The sequence below is a fragment of the Mastomys coucha genome, unplaced genomic scaffold, assembly GCF_008632895.1.
Source record: "Mastomys coucha isolate ucsf_1 unplaced genomic scaffold, UCSF_Mcou_1 pScaffold21, whole genome shotgun sequence".
Lineage (NCBI taxonomy): Eukaryota > Metazoa > Chordata > Mammalia > Rodentia > Muridae > Mastomys > Mastomys coucha.
The window spans coordinates 63,828,255-63,846,092 of record NW_022196904.1 but is presented as its reverse complement, the minus strand read 5'-3'; the positions used below and the strand labels follow the sequence as shown (position 1 = coordinate 63,846,092).

The 17,838-nt window shown below is 45.2% G+C and overlaps 1 protein-coding gene and 1 pseudogene across 7 annotated transcripts in view; both read right to left on the bottom strand.

Moving 5' to 3' along the window:
* Positions 1 to 17,838, bottom strand: part of Fam174b (family with sequence similarity 174 member B) — a 103,437-nt gene that overhangs the window by 81,258 nt on the left and 4,341 nt on the right. The gene's annotated exons all lie outside the window — the stretch shown is intronic.
* On the bottom strand, positions 30 to 1,002 carry LOC116102398 (annotated as a pseudogene).

Genomic DNA, 17,838 nt, shown 5'->3' with positions numbered 1-17,838 from the left:
TGGAGCTTATTCTTTAAGCAAATTGTGGAGAATGGAGAGAAAAAAAGTAGGTTATTTACAGAAGATATCTACATATTTTAATATTTAAGAATACTCAGGTATAAACCTGGTGACAGGAAAGACCTCAGAACACACTAGCATCTCAGAAGCAATCCTCAGAGGTTGTTTTCTCAGTTTCTAGCAACGCCTAAGATCCTTCCTCATCTTCGATCTTGGGAGCCAAATAATGCTTTAAGTGTCCCATGTCAGCAATTTTATACTCTACAACAAGAGGTCCATCTGAAGACATACTGAGTGTTACTGTAGGAGACAGTGGAGTGGCTTTTGTGAAAAAGTTGAGGTACCTCAGAGCAGAAGTTAGCTGAGCTGGCTCATTCGTCTCTATGGTTACCGCTTCCTCTTCTTTACCAACATTACTTGTTTGTGACAAGTTAATGTTTCCATTGCCAAGCTCTCCACTTATAGAAAACTTCACCCCATCCTTTGCACAGGATATCACAACAGCATCTCCAATGTGGCTAAGGTCTCGGCATATGCGTGCAAATTCATCAGATGGCATCTTTACTACACAGCTGTACTCCTGTTCTGGGATTCCAAGCTGCTCAACATCTAAGTCCATTAACTTAATTTCATAGTCTGAAACTTTCTCGATTTAGTGCTTCAAATACTAGTGCTAATGTATCAGCATTATCTTCAGCCCTTAATGTGATGATGACTTCATTACCAGCACATTTTACAATTTTGGACTTGCTGGTGAGGTTCACGCCCATGGCCAGGTTGTGATCGCAATCGCAGCAGTACGTGTCGAAGCCTTCGGAGTGCAGGGTAAGCTGCACCAAGGAGACGTGAGACGAGTCCATGCTCTGTAGGTTCACGCTGCCCGAGCTGATGTCCCGGCAGGCTTCATTGATGAGGTCTTTCAGAGTCTCCAGCTCCTTCTTCAGGATGGAGCCCTGGATCAGGCGTGCCTCAAACATGGTGGCAGAGTTGCGACAATGACTAGATGAGAGCTACTGTAAGAGGAACGAAGTCTGGCTGTTAAGGTCTCCCTATTCACGAGGAAGAAGCGGTGGCAGCATAGGCCCGATGACTACCAGCCCGCTGCGCCCGCAACTGTCTAATCTCTCCCTTTATTCTTTAAGGCAGGATCTCTCACTAAGCCCAGAGCTCACCCATTAGCTAGGCTGACTGGTTAGTGATCTCCAAGAATAGATCTGCCTCCACTCACTGCTCCCTCATCCCAGAACCGAGATTACAGCTATAGCCCACCAAGTCAGACTTATTATTCAGATGCTAAAGATCTGAATATCTTCAAGTCTTTATGTTTGAACAGTGAGCACTTTACACACTGAGCCATCTCCAGAGCATTTTAACATTTATTTCCAACAAGACAGAGGAGCCATTCAAAACTCTCCAATTCTCCCGTATACTGAGATCTTCATTCTCTAATCCACGTATACTGGGAGTAACATTGTCCAGCCAAGGAGGGTAATTCCCTTTCCCACCCACCCACCCCTGCCCCCGTGGCCTCTCCCACCCATGCTTAATCATTTAACCCTTGATGTTTCTCCCCTTTCTCCTTTCTCATGTAGTCTATTATCCTGCCGATTATTTCTTTCAATTGCATTAGGAGGTAGTAAGATACTTTGTGAGTTTTCATGTACCCTTCCTTTGGGTTAGCTGCCCCTCTGCCATCTGGTTTCTCCCATGCCCCTATGTGCTAGAGTGATCCTTTTGTGCATTGTGTAAAGGTTATCTTTGTATTATTCAAATGCTGGTTTCTGTGCCAACAGAGAATGGAGTGCAGACCCAACTTTGATATTGTTATTCATTTGGCTTCATCATATTTTGTAAACACGCCCTAATTGGTTTAACAAACAGCTGAATGGCCAATCGCTGGGCAGGAAGTTAGAAGATGGGACTTCTAGGGAGAGAGAGAAACTTTTCGGGGTGGAGGGGAGTCAGGCCTGACAGACTAAAGACTCAGAGGAAGAAGCAGGCTGGGATCGCAGGAGGGGTAACTAATGAGCCACATAGAGGAACTTAGACTACTATAAACAGGTTAGTTAAGTCACTAGCTGGTGGGAATAAGCCTAAGACTTAAAGCGATTATAATAAATGTGTCTCTTTGTCTTTACTCAGAGTTGTGGCGGTCACAGAAAGTCTGTATGGTTTTGCCTATGCCCTGCCTACCTAAGCCTGTCTGTTCCTAGTATTTCTCCTTTCTCCTCCTTTTCCTATAACCTATCATCCTCTTCCCTTACTGTGCCCTAACCCAAAAGCACCATTCTCATCTCCCGGCTTCCTCTTGTGCTCCAGATTAAACATAAATGATGAGATTTGAAAGTGGGATCCGCACATGAGAGAGAATGGAAGGTGTTTGTCTTTCATGGCCTGAGTTACATCTTTCAGTATGTTTTTTTTTGTTTCTAGGTCTATCCATTTACCTGAAATTTTCATGATTTGCTTCTTGGTCGTGGTTGTGTATTAATATTCCGTTGTGTATAAACTCATTTTTCTGTTCCTGTGCATTCATCTATTAATGATGGATATCTTGGTTGAGTCCATTTCATAGCTACTGTGAATAGCACAGCAATGAGCATGTATGTGTAAGTGACTCTGTGGTAGAACATTAAGTCTACTAGGCACATGCCCTGAAGCAGTATTGCTGAATCATATGGCAGTTGTGTTTCTAGTTTTTTGAGAAACTTCTAGACTGATTTCCAGAATAGTTGAACTGATTTTCCTTCCCACCAACATCATGTAAAAGTTCCCCTTTTGCTATAGCCACTTCAGTATTTGTTAACATCTATATGACTGGTGATCTCCATTCTGACTGAGGTGAGGTGGCAAGCCAGACAGTTTTTATGCCAACTTGACACAAGCTAGAGTCAATCTGAGAGGAGGGGACCACAATTAAGAAAATAGCTTGGAAAGATCAGACTGTAGGCAAGCCTGTTGCCTTTTCTTAGTTATTGTGGGAGGGCCTACCCCATGGTAGGTGGGGCCACCCCTGGGCTGTAGGAAGCAGGCTGAGCAAGCCATTATAAGGAGGGCAGTACGCAGCACCCCTTCATGGGTTTTGCTTCGGTTCCTGCCTCCAGGTTTCTGCCCGGACTGCCTTCGATAATGTGGAAGTATAAGCAGAATAAGCCCTCTCCTCCCCAAGCTGCTTTTGGTCCTGGTGTTTATCACATCACTAGGAACCCTACCTAAGACAGATGGAATCTTAGAGTAGTTTTAATCTGCCTTTTACCTGGTGACTGAAGATGTAGAAGCGTTTTCTAGCTATTTGCCTCTCTCTTTTGGAGCTAAGTTTTTATTGGTCAGGGAGGCCCCAGATATATATATATATATATATATATATATATAAAAAAAAAGACAGATTCTTACCATTCCTTTTGATTACTCACTATAACTACATAGTAAGAGTCTATTGCTGAAGTTACCACATACGTTGACTGCAGAACATAGAGAAATCAGTCTTGAACGAGCAGTAAATTTCCTCCCTGCTGGCTAGCTGCCCCAGTGCAGCAAGATGTTATAGGAGCTGCTGGAAAAAGGCACCAATTGTCTTACCCAGAGTCGAACCCTGCTTGCTCCAATAGTACCCTATCAGGCACGATATGCCCAGTGGTGTAATAGTGGCACGACTGTGGTAGAGACAACCCACCACTTTCAGGTTGGTTATAAGGCCTGTTCCACAGGACAGATTTCATGCCTGATACCATAAACCTGGCCAAAAGCCTATGGCTAGGGAAATCATAGAGCCTAAGGCAAGGCCTTCTATTGTTATTTTGCTAAATGGCCATGTTTTCAAAGTGTCTCCTAAATACACATATTCATATCCATCCATACCTGGGCTGTAATCAGCCTTGGCTAGAGAGGTCTTTTGGGGGTTTTTGTTTGTTTGTTTGTTTTTACAGGGAGCGGTAGTCAACCGAGAGATACATAACTGGTCCAAGTACTAAGAATAAGAGACTGAGTACTCAGTCCTAAATGGGGCATCTATATCAACCCCCCTACCCCCACTAAGGTTCAGAGACTACCTTGGAAGATGCAGAAAGAATGTAAGAGCTAGAGAATGTAGGGAGGTGCAGTAAAATCCTGTGTTCTGGACACCAGCGACTATCACATCCATGAACTCACAGCAGCTGTGGCTACCTGCACAACACTGACACAAGATCAAGTGAGCCAACAGGCCAGTATAGATGTGGTAGATGATTTTCAGGTCCCTCCCCTTCCTGAAGTTGCTGGGAGGAATACCATTCTCTTTTGAGAATATGGACATTGATAGGATTCTGGTGCTCCAGTAGGTGGCTCCACACCCATGAACAAATGGGAGAGCACTAGCTGGAGTTACTAGGTTATTTTAAAAAAATAAAAAAGACAAGAATATGGTTGGGGGGAATGTTGGAAATATGAGGAGACTTGGAGAGTGGAAATGGGAAGCATATTTGATCACACTGTATACATGTACAAAATCCTCAAGAATAAAGAAAAAATAACGAAAAGATATGAAAGAGGTATTACAAAATAAATACAAGTTTTAAATTCTTCTACTCTGGAATGTCATCCCCAGGTTGAGGATTTATTTACCCAGAGGACTCTTCAACAGCTGGCCAGAATCAAGTTTCCAGTGAGCCTGCAGGCCCCATTTAGACAAACAAGGAGGCTGGCGGAGCAAGCTCCAAGACCGGCAGAACAACACAGAAAGAAACCTTCCAGAATTGCCCTCCCCGACAAGGCAGAGCAAAGCAACACTGAAGCCCAGTGGGTGGGCTCAGTTTGGAGTATGGCCATCAGAGATAGACCAAGGAGTCCACAGACTCCTTAGAGGTTTGAAGCCTAGCCTTTATCCTTGTGCCGTGAGAGAGCTGCTCAATCTGAATGCAAACTTCCTCATTGGTGTCTGTTTCTTTCCAGGCAGTTCTAGGGTTCTGGTGGTGGATCTCACAGCCAACCTACTCCATAGGACCTTAAGTTTCCCCCATTTTTTCCTGAGGTCATTAAGGAAACCAATTCTTGTCCTGACTCCTATCAATAACCCTGCGGAGGGACAAAGTCCACCTGTGACTTGCAAGCATGCCTGACCCTCTCAGTGATTCTCAACCTATGGGTTGTGTCCCCTTTGGGGGGGGGGTTATATATCAAATATCCTGCATCCCAGATATTTACATTATGATTCACAGTAGATGCAAAATTACAGTTTGGAAGGCTAACTGAGCTACATAGGGTGACACCGTCTCAAAAGAACATAAAACAAAACACAGAAGTGGGCACAGAGCCAGGAGCCTTACACAAAAGGAAGACTGATGATGAAGGGAGCTGGTTTCTCCAGTCAGTAAAGCCACAGTCCCAACGCTGAGCTAACAATGCTAAGCTATGCTTCATGCTTCCACATCAACAAAGAGCACTAGAGCACTCAGACACAGACCCCACTGCCTCCCGAATCCAGACACAGAATAAAGGTGGCATTTAAAGGCTCGGGGGGTGGGGGGCGGGGGGAGGTTTCCCTATCCAATGTTTTGTTTATAACGACCCCACTTTGTATCACAATAAATTAGTTGTAGGAAATAAAACTATTACTAGAAAACATGGAAGAGATCCAAAAGCCATGAAAAGAAAAGAATGGCGAATTCAAACATAGAAAAATAACCTAAGTCAGTGGGGAGCCTGGGGGAAATAATAATTTAAGTCTAGATAAACGATACGCTTGGGAAAACATCCAATCTGCAGTACAGGTGTAAACTAACCTCATTAATGGATGTAAGGAATATCCACAAATCAATAAAAAAGACCAATCATCTAATTGAAACATTTGTCAAAGGATATAAAAACCGGCAGGTCACAGACAGTGGAAAAAGCAAACAAAATGGCTTTGCATTCTACAACCTCACAGTAAGATAAATCCAAAGTCAGTCTTTAAAGAGATCCCATTAACCATCTGTAAGTTTAACAAACATCAAAGTGACTGACGATACATACACAAGACAAGGGCATGAGAGACAGGTTCTCTCCTTATACAACTGGATGGACACACTGTACCACACAGGGACCAGGTCAGCATGTCTGTCAGTTACAATGTTACAAACCTCATCAAGACTTTCCCTTTTGAAATTTTGTCTTAATCATATGCTTCCACTTACATAATATGACATACAAGTGTCTACTAGCAAGAGACTAACCCCCATGAAGTATGAAGCCTCCGCATCAACACAGAGCTGCTGCCCTCTCATATATGCATATATGCAAGACTGGTATTTATATAGTCCAAGATGAGACACATAGTTTATGTGTGAAAGAGAGGGAAGATACCCACACACAAAAAAAAAAGTTTTGAAGCCACTTCCCCCATAGAAAAATGTAAAATATCTAGCCATCATACACAAAAATTACTTCACAGAGTATTTCTGAAGAAGTATGTAAATATATGACATATCTCAGAGCTAAAGCTATAAATTTCACAAAGAACAGCATATGCTGTTTCTATGACCTTGGATTAAGCAATGAATGGCCTTTAAGCAGGACAGCAGACCCTAAAACAGAAAAAAAAAATTAGATAAATTGAACTTCATCAAAATAAAAAATGTTGTGCTTCAAAGAACACCATTCAGGAAGTAAAAAGACAGCCACAGTGTAGAGTGAAATTGCGTTTATAACATAAAAATATTTTTGCATTTCAATAATGAAATGGTGATCCCATTTAGAAATAGGCAAAAGATCTTTATTTGATTTTTTTTATTATGTGTGTCTTCTACTTAGGTTTCTAATGTTCTGATGAAACACTGATCAAAAGCAGCTTAGGGAGGAACAGACTGACTTGGTTTTCCTATCCTGATCACAGTCTGTTGCTAAGGGAAGTCGGGGCACATGCCCAGGCAAGGGCCTAGGCAGGAACCATGAGAAATGCTGTTTACTGACTTTCTATGGCTAACACAGCTTGCTTATTTCTACAATTCGGGGCCACCTTCCCAAGGATAACACTACCCAGAAGGGGTTGGATCCTCTCACATCAACCATGAACTAAGAAAACTGGCCAGAGACCAATCTAATGGAGGCAATTCCTCAGTTGAGGTCCCTTCTCCCCAGATGAAACTAGTTTATGTCAACTGGGCATAAACTACCAGCACAGTATGTCTGAGCGGATACGTGATATATACACCTGTTGTATTACTGCGCATGCACCTATGCGCGTGTGCAGAGTGCACAATGCACCCACGCGCAAGTGCAGAGTGCAGAAGAGGCCTTTCATTGTCCACCTAATTTCCTCAAGACAGGATCTCTCTCTAAACCTGAAACAAGACTTGCAGCCAACAAGCCCAAACATCCTCCTGTCTTCTATCCTCGACCCTCACACACAGTGCACAGCACTGGAGTTACATGCTCCATTGACCACACTTGGCTTTTTACATAGGTGCTGAGGATTCAAATTCAGGTCCTCACAATTTAGCAGCAAATGTTCTTACCCACTGAGCTATCTTCCCCAGTCCCTAGGCAAAAGATCTTAACACTTCTCTAAAGCGAACATGCAAGGGACCAGTAAGTGCATACAGGGAAGGTCACATCATTACCAATCGGCACAATGCAAATTGAATGGCAATGAGCTATTTCATGCTCCCTACAGTCACATTGGTTCTCAACCTGTGGGTCGCAACCCCCAAGGGGGGGTCACATATCAGATATGAGTAGATATTATATTATAATCCATAACAGTAGCAAAATCACAGTTATAAAGTACAAGTGAAATAATGTTATGGTTGGGGGTCACCACAACATGAGGAACTATATTAAAGGGTAACAACATGAGGAAAGTTGAGAACCACTACTCTAAGATCAAAAAGACAGACAGTAGCCAAAGTTGGCAAGGATATGAAGAAACTATGACCTTCATATCCTTCTAGTGAGACAGAGAATAGTGTGATGGCTTGCTAAACAGTCATCAGCTTTTTAAAAAGTTAAGCACAGAACTTACCAAATGACCAAGCAGGCCACTCTTAGCTCTGTAACCAAAAGCAAGTAAACCCCACATCCACACAAACACTTATATGTAAATGTTCAATGCAGCATTCTTCATAGCAGCCAAAAAGCAGAAACAATTCAAGTGCTTACCAACTTAGAAAACAGTTTCCCTGTTGCTTTTCTATTGCTGTAATAAGGCACCAGAGCCAAAGCAACTTATAGAAGAAAAAGGTTATTGGGGGCTGACAGCTTCAGAAGGTGAGTCCCTGGCCATTATAGCAGGAAGGGTGGCAGGAGGCAGGCAGCCATGGTACTAGAACAGCAGCTTTGAATGCTTACATCCTGATACACAAGCATGAGGCAGAGAGAGAGCTAACTGGGAATGGTGTGGACTTTTGAACCCTCAAGGTCCATCCCTATAATACATCTCTGCCAACAAGGTCACACATCCTAATCCTTCCCAAACAGTTCCATCAACTTGGGACAAGGCATTCAAAGACATGAGTCTATGGGGGGGTCATTCTCATTCAAACACATAAGCCTATGGGGGCCATTCTCATTCAAACACCACATATGTATGAAAGGTGATATGCAGAGCTGGAGAAATGGAGAGTACAACTATGACTCTCGCAGAGGACCCAAGTTTGGTTCCCAGCTCCTACACCAAGCAGCTTAAAACCACCTGTAACTCCAGCTGTAGGGGGAACCCAACTCCCCTGACCTTGACACTCACACGCAAATATCCTTACACAGACTCCTACACATAACCATAAATTCTGAATGAAGATCAATCTTGGAAAAATACGGATAGACATTAACTAAAACAGGATGGTGCTATTTGGGAGGAGGGGTAGAAATGAAACAGTGGTTCAATACAGATAAACCCTGAAAAAATGCTAAGTAAAACAGGCAACATGTTGTATGATTCCAGTCACATGATAGTCCAAAATAGAGAAGCCCATAGATACAGAAGTAAATTAGTAGTCGCCTGGTGCCAGGGAAAGCCATATGGAGAGTAAGCCATAATAGATATGGGTTTCAGCCTGCAGTGGTGAACATGTTCTAAAATCGATCTTTGTGATGGATGTACAACTCTATGAATAACCTATAAAAATGGTGCCGGATGCTTTAAAGAGATGAGCTGTGTAGCATGTAAAGTAAACCTCAGTGGAGATATGTGTGTATGTGATTATTACATTAACTTGTCTCTATACTTAGAATCTCTCCGAAAATTTTCCCAAGAAATTGACAGCACCCAATGAAGGAAACAGCTGAGGACACATGTGAATTTTGCCTGGTACCTCCTCCTAGTCCTTGTGCATTCTGAACCACATGAACAAACTTTGGATTTTGCTGTCATTTTGAGACAGAGGCTCAGGCTGGCCTCAAACCTGCTATATAGCCAAGGATGGCCCTGAACTTCCTCCTCCTGTTTCCATGTCCTGAGGGTTTAGATGACAGGAGTGGGCCACCTTGCCCAATGTTATGGACCTGGACATTAGTGCATGCTTAGCAAGCATTCTACCAACTGAGCTACATACATCCCCAGACCAAGGTCTGTGCTTTAGAGAACTAAATAAATTTCAAAAGTTCAAAGTATATCGTTAAATTTGAAAGGAACCAGGCTGTCCCTCCTGAAGGCTACCCAGGGGCTGCCATGACTCATCCAAGTGGCTGTATTCCCCTGACACAGTGACTTCAGAGCTCATAATCAGCACCTCAATATCTCAGCAATGTCATCCTTAAGCCCTTAGAGCCCTGCTGCCGCTGGAGGCTAAGTAAGTATGGTGGCACCTCTGCCACCAGGAACACTCAGCAAAGAAAATGAAAACAGGATGTGGGAACGGGAGAGACCAAGCCGGCAGCTTCCTAGCATCGATGGATGTGCACCTGAGGGTAAGTCTTGATGCCTCAAGGTTGTGTCCAGGGTTCTGAGGACATGGCTGATCTTTAACCTCTGAGCTCTATTCTGCACCCTCTGCTCAACATGAGAGAGAACTGGGTCCCCCAGAAAAGCAATTAAACTTAGAGAATGGTAGAACACAACGCAGAAACTTCTTTCCTGTCCTGGCCTCTGCCATATCCTGTACAGAAGAAGTGCCTGAGTCCAGCCTTAGCTGGGATCTCGACAGAAAAGCCACCGTCACCTGTTCCTAATGCCCCGTCCCCCAACAATCTGCCCTGAGCACAGCCTACTGAGCTCCATCTTCAAGCACCCTGTCAGGCAGTCTCCATGAGCCAGTATGATTTGAATCTCATCTTCCTCTATACAGATGGGCAACCTCAATTCAACACAATCATGCAGAATAGGACTATGTCTCTCTACCACAGCAATGACTTTAGGACCTCCGCCAGGCTCTGCCTCAGACACTCTGCCTGCACCCCCCATTTGCTGTGTTGAGATTCCTAGCAGACCCCACTCCTCACCCAGTCACTGTGCTGTCTCTCTTCGTGTTGATGCCTCTGTGCAGCAGCATTGACCCAGCCCAGTGACTCAAAGCAGCAGGTCAACAACCCAAATGCTGCAGTACCCTGTACACACAGGAAACCCTTGACGTGGAAATGGTGTGACAGAAATTTGGGAACAAACATGATGACAAGTGGCGACGAAACATTGCCTTCAAATCAGAGACATGAAGAGCGGCACCTGGAGATGTTGAAACATCCGTGTATAAAAGTGCTTGCTCAAATGCCTGTTTGTTTGAGTTTAATCTCTGGGAGTCACATAATGGGATGTAATTATCAACTCCCACAAGTTTCTGACACATAATACTACGGCACATGCTCACATACATATGCAAACACACACACAATAAACAAGTGTAAAAATAGCACATGTATCTGTGCACCCACACAACAAACACGTAAATGTATAAAATAATAATGATAAGAGCAGTGCCATGCTCAGCCTAGAGGGGGCAGCAGCAGCCAGCTCCTGTCCCTTCCTGGCTGAGGCCCATGGACACTGTACCACAAATCTTTACATTAAGTGTCCTCAGATCTCCCGGTTTTCAAAATCAGTACCAGATCAAAACCAAACTGAACAGCATGCCTATCTGTGGTCTAAATTTCCAACTCCCAGGCCTTCTGTTGGCCTCATTTGTCTCAGTTTCTTAGCTGCGGTTTATATGGTCATCAGTGATATTTAATCATTCTACTAAAAGCCTATGAGCCCTGACAGATGTAACAATATGTATTTCAACCAGGATCCCTTCCTTCTCCCTAGTCCATGGCAATTCTGCCATGGTCAACAAACCAATCTGCTCTTTGTCTCCACTCCCTTGGGATGGGCAAAAATAGTACCGACTACAGATAAATCCCAACACAGGCATCCAGGACAGAAGGCATAGGGTGAGACAACAGGATCCAGACAACCTTAAGAGCTCAACTACAGATCTAGGAGCTACACATCCAACTGCCCAATAACCTGCCACCCTCATAGTCCCAAGGATGTCTGTTGTTATCCAAGACAAATACAGCACACCCTGGGTCTGACCTGTGGCAGGTACCCATGTGAAACACTGCCACAGCCAAGGCTCCTGGTCCTGTTCTGCCGGCTGCCAGGTGTGTTTGCAAAGGGCTGAGTCTGTTTTGTTTGTATAGGAGGCTGGGGGCAGGGGAGACAAACAGAGAGAAAAGAAAGTAATCCACAGGCCTCACTGTTTGGAGAACACTGACAAGTGACAGCTGGTGGCCCACAGGAGCCTGAGAGCCTAGGGTCACCATGCTGGAGGATACACAGTAATTGACCCTGTCAGTATCCACACATCGTTGCCATGGTAAGAGACCTGCCAGCCCTGGCTCTCCAGCACTTCAAGAACCCAAGTCTTGATAAGAGCAGTGCCTGAGTTCCAGGCCCGACACCCAGCTGCTCACAGGCTTCTCCACTCACAAAGTTCATCCCAAGTCAGAGTTGGCCAAGCACAGGCCCAGGAGTTGGAAAGTCTGGCCACAGACATGCTTTTCTCTTTAGTTTTGGCCTGTAAGCTGTTTTTTTTTAAACTAAGAGAATTGAGAACACTTAAAAGTTAGGAGTCTTTATGTGAAAGTGGGGGGGGGGGGGCTCTTAACTCTTAACAGATAGGGACACCTGACAGACACAGATAGCCAGTAGCACAGCATCTGGGGTCCCTGGCATAGGAAGGGGTAGAGGTTTACTGGCTGTGCTCCTCCATGTTTCATCTCTATCCTCATCAGGCCTTTTCCCTGCCTGACCTTTCTCCTACCCTCTTCACCATGTCGCCCACCTCAGACACTTTCCTTTTATCATCACCATCATCATCATCACCATCATCATCATTGCCACCACCACCACCACCAGCAGCAGCAGCAGCAGCACCACTGCTCAGACCTCCAACCCTGCCAACTGTTCTTCCAACACCTTTTCTGGCTCTCCCTAACCCCATTGCAACCAATCATTCAACTACTCATTCACCATCTGTCTTAGTTAGGGTTTTATTGCTGTGAACAGACACTCTTACAAAGAACATTTAATTGGGGCTGGTTTACAGGTTCAGAGGTTCAGTCCATTATCATCATGGCAGGAAGCATGGCAGCATCCAGACAGGCATGGTTCAGGAGGAGCTGAGAGTTCTACATCTTTATCTGAAGGCAAAGAGGAGAAGACTGGCTCCCACATGGCTAGGAGGAGGGTCTCCAAGCCCATGCCCACAGTGACACACTTCCTCCAACAAGGCCACACCTCCAATAGTGCCAGTCCCTGGGCCAAGCATATTCAAACCACCACAGCACCTAAGAAGACCTCATTTGGACCAGTCTTTTGGAAACAGCCCTTTAATCTTTAACCCTCCAAATCCCTCTTGGTTTCCCGCAGCATGTCAAATCCACTGTAAAGAATTGGGTGGCTTCCAAATACATTTCAACAGAAGAAGCATGAGTTGGACCCCATCTTCTCCCCTTCCCCATTCAACTATAGGCCTTTGAGCAAGATGCATCTACCTTCAGTGACTTGGTTTACTCATCTGTAAAATGGGAACCCCAATAAAGTGTCCCTCAGTGGAACAGGTAACATAAACTGTTCAGCACAGAACTTTGTACAAAATGAGGTTTTCAGAGGAGAACGGCTTATTTCAGTTCAGGTTACAGTCCATCACCGACTTGGGAAAATCGGGGCAAGAACCTGAAGCAGCTACTCACATCCATCGTCAAGAGCAGAGATTGAATGAATGCATGTAAGTGTACAGCTCAGCTCACCTTTTCAACCTTTAAATAGCCCAAGACCCACCGCAGGCTAGATGTTCCCACATCAGCTAACGTAATCAAGACAATCCCTTATAGACCTGCCTAGAGGCCAATCTGACCTAGACAACAACTCAGACTCATCCAGACTCTCTTTCCTGGTGATTCAAAAGTGTGCTGACAGAACTATCACACTTGCTTTGCCTATCGAGCCCTGGAAGAACCCCTTCCCCTCCCCACTACTAAGCCGAAGTCCTCCTCCTCCTCTCCTACAATGCTTTCCCAGGATACTCTATCTCCAGCCAAAGCCACTTATGATTTATGGCTCCCCTGTTGAACTACGTAGCTTCCTTCCCACCAAATGATCAATGAAGGGTTTGGTTCTCCCTTCCACATTGATGTTCCTGGGTCTCTGGGGTGCTCCCCATTCAGCACAGCACCCGTGTTCACGGAGGCACTCCTGAAACACACCAGGAAGAATGTGCTATCTCTTTAGCCAAACTCTCTCCTAGCTACTGGGCTAAGTGTTAGGAAGGCCCACTTGACAAGGCCAAAGTGCAGCCTGCCACATCCTGGAGGCCCAGAAAGGGCCCTGCTGAGCATACGAGTACCTGTAGTTACATCCCTCCCGGGGATGTACTGTTTCAACTAGACAATGCAGAAGGTGGAGGAAGGTCAACAGAGCCCTGGGTGTGAGGAAAGCTCACCCTCGAGAGGTTACAGGGCCCAAGGCCTCCCAGATCTGGGAGAATCCTACCAGAGTTTTCTGTGTCAAGGCTCTTGTCTAAGCTTTTCCTACCCAGAATGGGCTTCCTTCTCTCTGCGGACCCGGAACGTAAACATGAAGCCTGGATTCCTGGCAGATCACCCTCAGATTAGGAGACATTATTGTTGCTTTTTTTTTTGGGTGGGGGGGTTTCGAGACAGGGTTTCTCTGTATAGCCCTGGCTGTCCTGGAACTCACTCTGTAGACCAGGCTGGCCTCAAACTCAGAAATCCGTCTGCCTCTGCCTCCCAAGTGCTGGGATTAAAGGTGTGCGCCACCACCACCCGGCTATTGTTGCTTTTTAAGTGATACCATAAGAACACGATTTTAAATGCCTGCTCCCAGAACGTCCCCCTTGCAAATCTTTAGATCCAAGCATGTGCCCAAAACTAAACAACTCAGGAAGCTTCAGCTCACATCCAGGAGGGTTTCCTTTCTGGTGGGTCACACCCACCCCGCCCTAGCCCACCCCCCCTTAGCCTTATACAAGTCTGGTAGCATGAGAGCCTACACTGAGCAAGAATCCGTGAATCTGGGAGTCTGGTAGCTCCATGTAAGCCAGGGGCTCAGGGTTAAATTAAAGAGGGATTTGCTCTTCCCTTTTCAATCTGCTAGAAAGAACGAACCAGTAGCAGGTGCTCATGCCTAAAAGGCCTATTCATAAGGGTAGTCACAAGACACCTCCTTTGCTGGGAGCTGAGTAGTCAAAAGGACTCAGCTGAGACAATTCCCAATATTGTCTGAAATACGCTTGGAGGTGCATGCCCCCTGCCTGATTATTTTGACCACATGGCTGCCCCACTCACAAGCAGAAGCTAAACCAAAAGGTTGAGCAGATACTACCTCGGTCTTCAGAATCATATTTTTCAGTGCCACAGGACATTTGGCTGCTTGAAGGAGAAACAGAGCTGTGTTTGACACAGTGTTATTCTAAATACCCTGCCAGCCCTTAGAAGCATGTACTGTAATTAATAATGGGGAATGGATACCTAGCAGGGTTCAGAAAACTGCTCACAACCAGCGGACCAGAAACAAAGTCAGAGAGTTGTTCAGCCCCAGCACTCTGGATATTCACGGTCGCATGATGGTGATGATTATATATGTTGGGTGTACATGCTCAAGTGCGCTCTCTCGAGTGTGTGCGCGTGTGCGTGTGCATGTGCATGTGTGTTGGCACTGGTTGTCTTCCTCAGTTACTCTCCATCTTGGTTTCTGATACAGGTTCTTGAACTGAGGCTGGAGTCCAACCACCATCAGGGTGTTTGGCCAGTGAGCTTGATGGCTCCTCCCAAAGCGCTCTGCCCCAGGCCTGGAGCTACTGTTTATATTGAATTTCTCTCCTTGTTATAAGTAATAATAATAGAAAGTTTGGGAAACTCAGGGTGAGTAGGAAATGCTATCCCCTTTTCAAAAGCCTAGAGAAGCAAACGGGGTATGTGACGAGTCACTGTCTCCAGAACGTGGTGGATGCTCCTCTGCCACCACATCAGCCAATGTTAAATCACCTAGACTTTTGTCTTTCCGAGCCCTGGGGAAGCATGGAAACAAATTCTTCCAGATGAGAGGATTTCACAGAGATTTTGAAAGAAGAAGGGGCTGAGCACACAGCCAACAGAGATGGGAGAGAAGCGGTACTTGTTCGCTAAAACTGGGAGACCAGCCAAGCCAGAGTGGGAAGCTGTGGTTTCCAGGTGTAGAGTTTCCCTGGCCTGCAGCCACACCATGGGAGAGGAAAGTCCAATTCCCAAAGCTCAAATGTAAGGATATTGTAAGGGAACCCCTGGAGTAGAAGGCCCTGACAACGGCAGTCTCTGTTCTGAGGGTCTCCCCTGAATCCACACAAGGCCAGCAGAATCTCCCAAGGTCAAATCAAGTACCAAAATCCTTTCTCTAATTCTACATGTGCTCTTTCACAACGGCATCACACAGCATACCCAGAAGTGCCTGCCCTGCTGTATCTCCAAGACCCTCACATGCACCATGTGATCGCCAGAGGATGCACTAGAACCAACCCCCTTTTCACTACAGATTTGATCTCCTATATAAGTTTCCTTGATGCCAAAATACTAATAATAGGGCAAGTGAGGTGGCTCAGTGAATAACGGCTCATGTCATCCATTCTGAGGACCTGGGTTCAATTCCTGGGTACCAAATGGTGGAGGGAGAGAACTAACTCCAACAATTTGTTCTCTACCCTAATCTGTGTGTTTGTGTGTGTGTGTCACTCACTCTCTCATGCTCTCATACACACGCTCACACACACTAAATAAATGAATAAAAATGTGACAAAGAGTAAAACTAAATAAAATTCAAAATACATATTAACATGTAGAAACATCCTGGACTCTAACCCTCAAAAACCAGAGCCCAATTAAACTTTTATAAATTGCCTTGCTCACAGTATTTTATCACAGAAACAGTAAAATAACTAAAACAGATAGGAAAATCAGATTAAATGTGGGTCCCGGGGCTCCATGGGTAAAAGCATCTGTTGCGCATGCATAGAAGCCAGAGCTCAGATTCCCAGAACCCACTAAAACCCTGAGTGTGGCTGGGGATACCTGCAAGCCAGCACTGGGCAAAGGGAGACAAGAGGATTAATAGGGTTTGTTGATAGCCATCCCTAATTGAAAAAAAATTGTGAATGCCAAGCATGGTGAAAGATCCTGTCTCAGGGAAATACAGAGCCAAGATCCTCCTGGGGCCTCCACATGCAGGTACACATTGGCATGCACACACTCACATGCACACACATGCACACACATGTATACGTGCAGACCAGCACACATGCATACACACACATACATACATGCACATATGTGTACACACAAGAAATATACACGAGAAGGGAGACAGCTGTGAACAGCTGTCAAGCAGAAACTAAAGAAATGGAGAACAAAGCAAGGAGATGTTACAGTACCCCCAGCACATGGGAAAGCATCAGAAAGCCAGGCAATCCTAAGTGCCAGGTACAGGCAGAGGACCCCAGAGGCACAGCTGCACAGAGCATGCCCTGATACCCAACCAGGAAAACTAAGAATGAGGGATATAGGAATCCCATGGCCAGGGGTACACCCCAGATGTCTTTCCATTGGTCTTCAGGATCCAGTGTGCATGCATGAACACATGACTCAGAGCCGTAAAGGAGTCCAAATGACACGGAATAATGCCATGAATATAAATACATACAGGAAGAATCGCCCATATTTACAAGTTTATGAACATGCTAATATATTCCTTCGTATAGTCATACATGCATATATTTATAACTGAGTGAGATGAGCCCACATGGCATGCCATTGTGTAATCTGCTGTGTTTGACAAGACATGGCTGATACTGTCACTAACATTACTTTTCCCGTAGTCTGAGTCGTCCTTAATTCACAATACCACCTTTCCATGTCATTGCTTTTAACAGCTCTTAAAGATTACACATTCTGTACTTTTCTTGTTGCTCTAACAAAATACTTGAGATAGCAACTTAGGGAAGGAAGAGTTTATTTCAATTCACATTTTAAAGGTGCAGCCCAGCATGGCGGGGATGCCACCGAGGCAGGAAACAGAGAGATGTGAACAATGATGCCCAGCTCACTCTCCCCTCTACACTCAGTCTGAGACCCCAGCCCGTCTCACTCTCCCCTCTACACTCCGTCTGAGACCCCAGCACGTCTCACTCTCCCCTCTACACTCCGTCTGAGACCCTAGCCCATCTCACTCTCCCCCCCCCCTTTTTTTTAAAGATTTATTTATTTTTATGTGTATGAGTACACTGTAGCTGTACAGATGGCCATGAGCCACCATGTGGCTGCTGGGAACTGAACTCAGGACAGCCCCGCTCACTACAGTACACTGTAGCTGTCTTCAGACACACCAGAAGAGGGCGTCAGATCTCATTACGGGTGGTTGTGAGC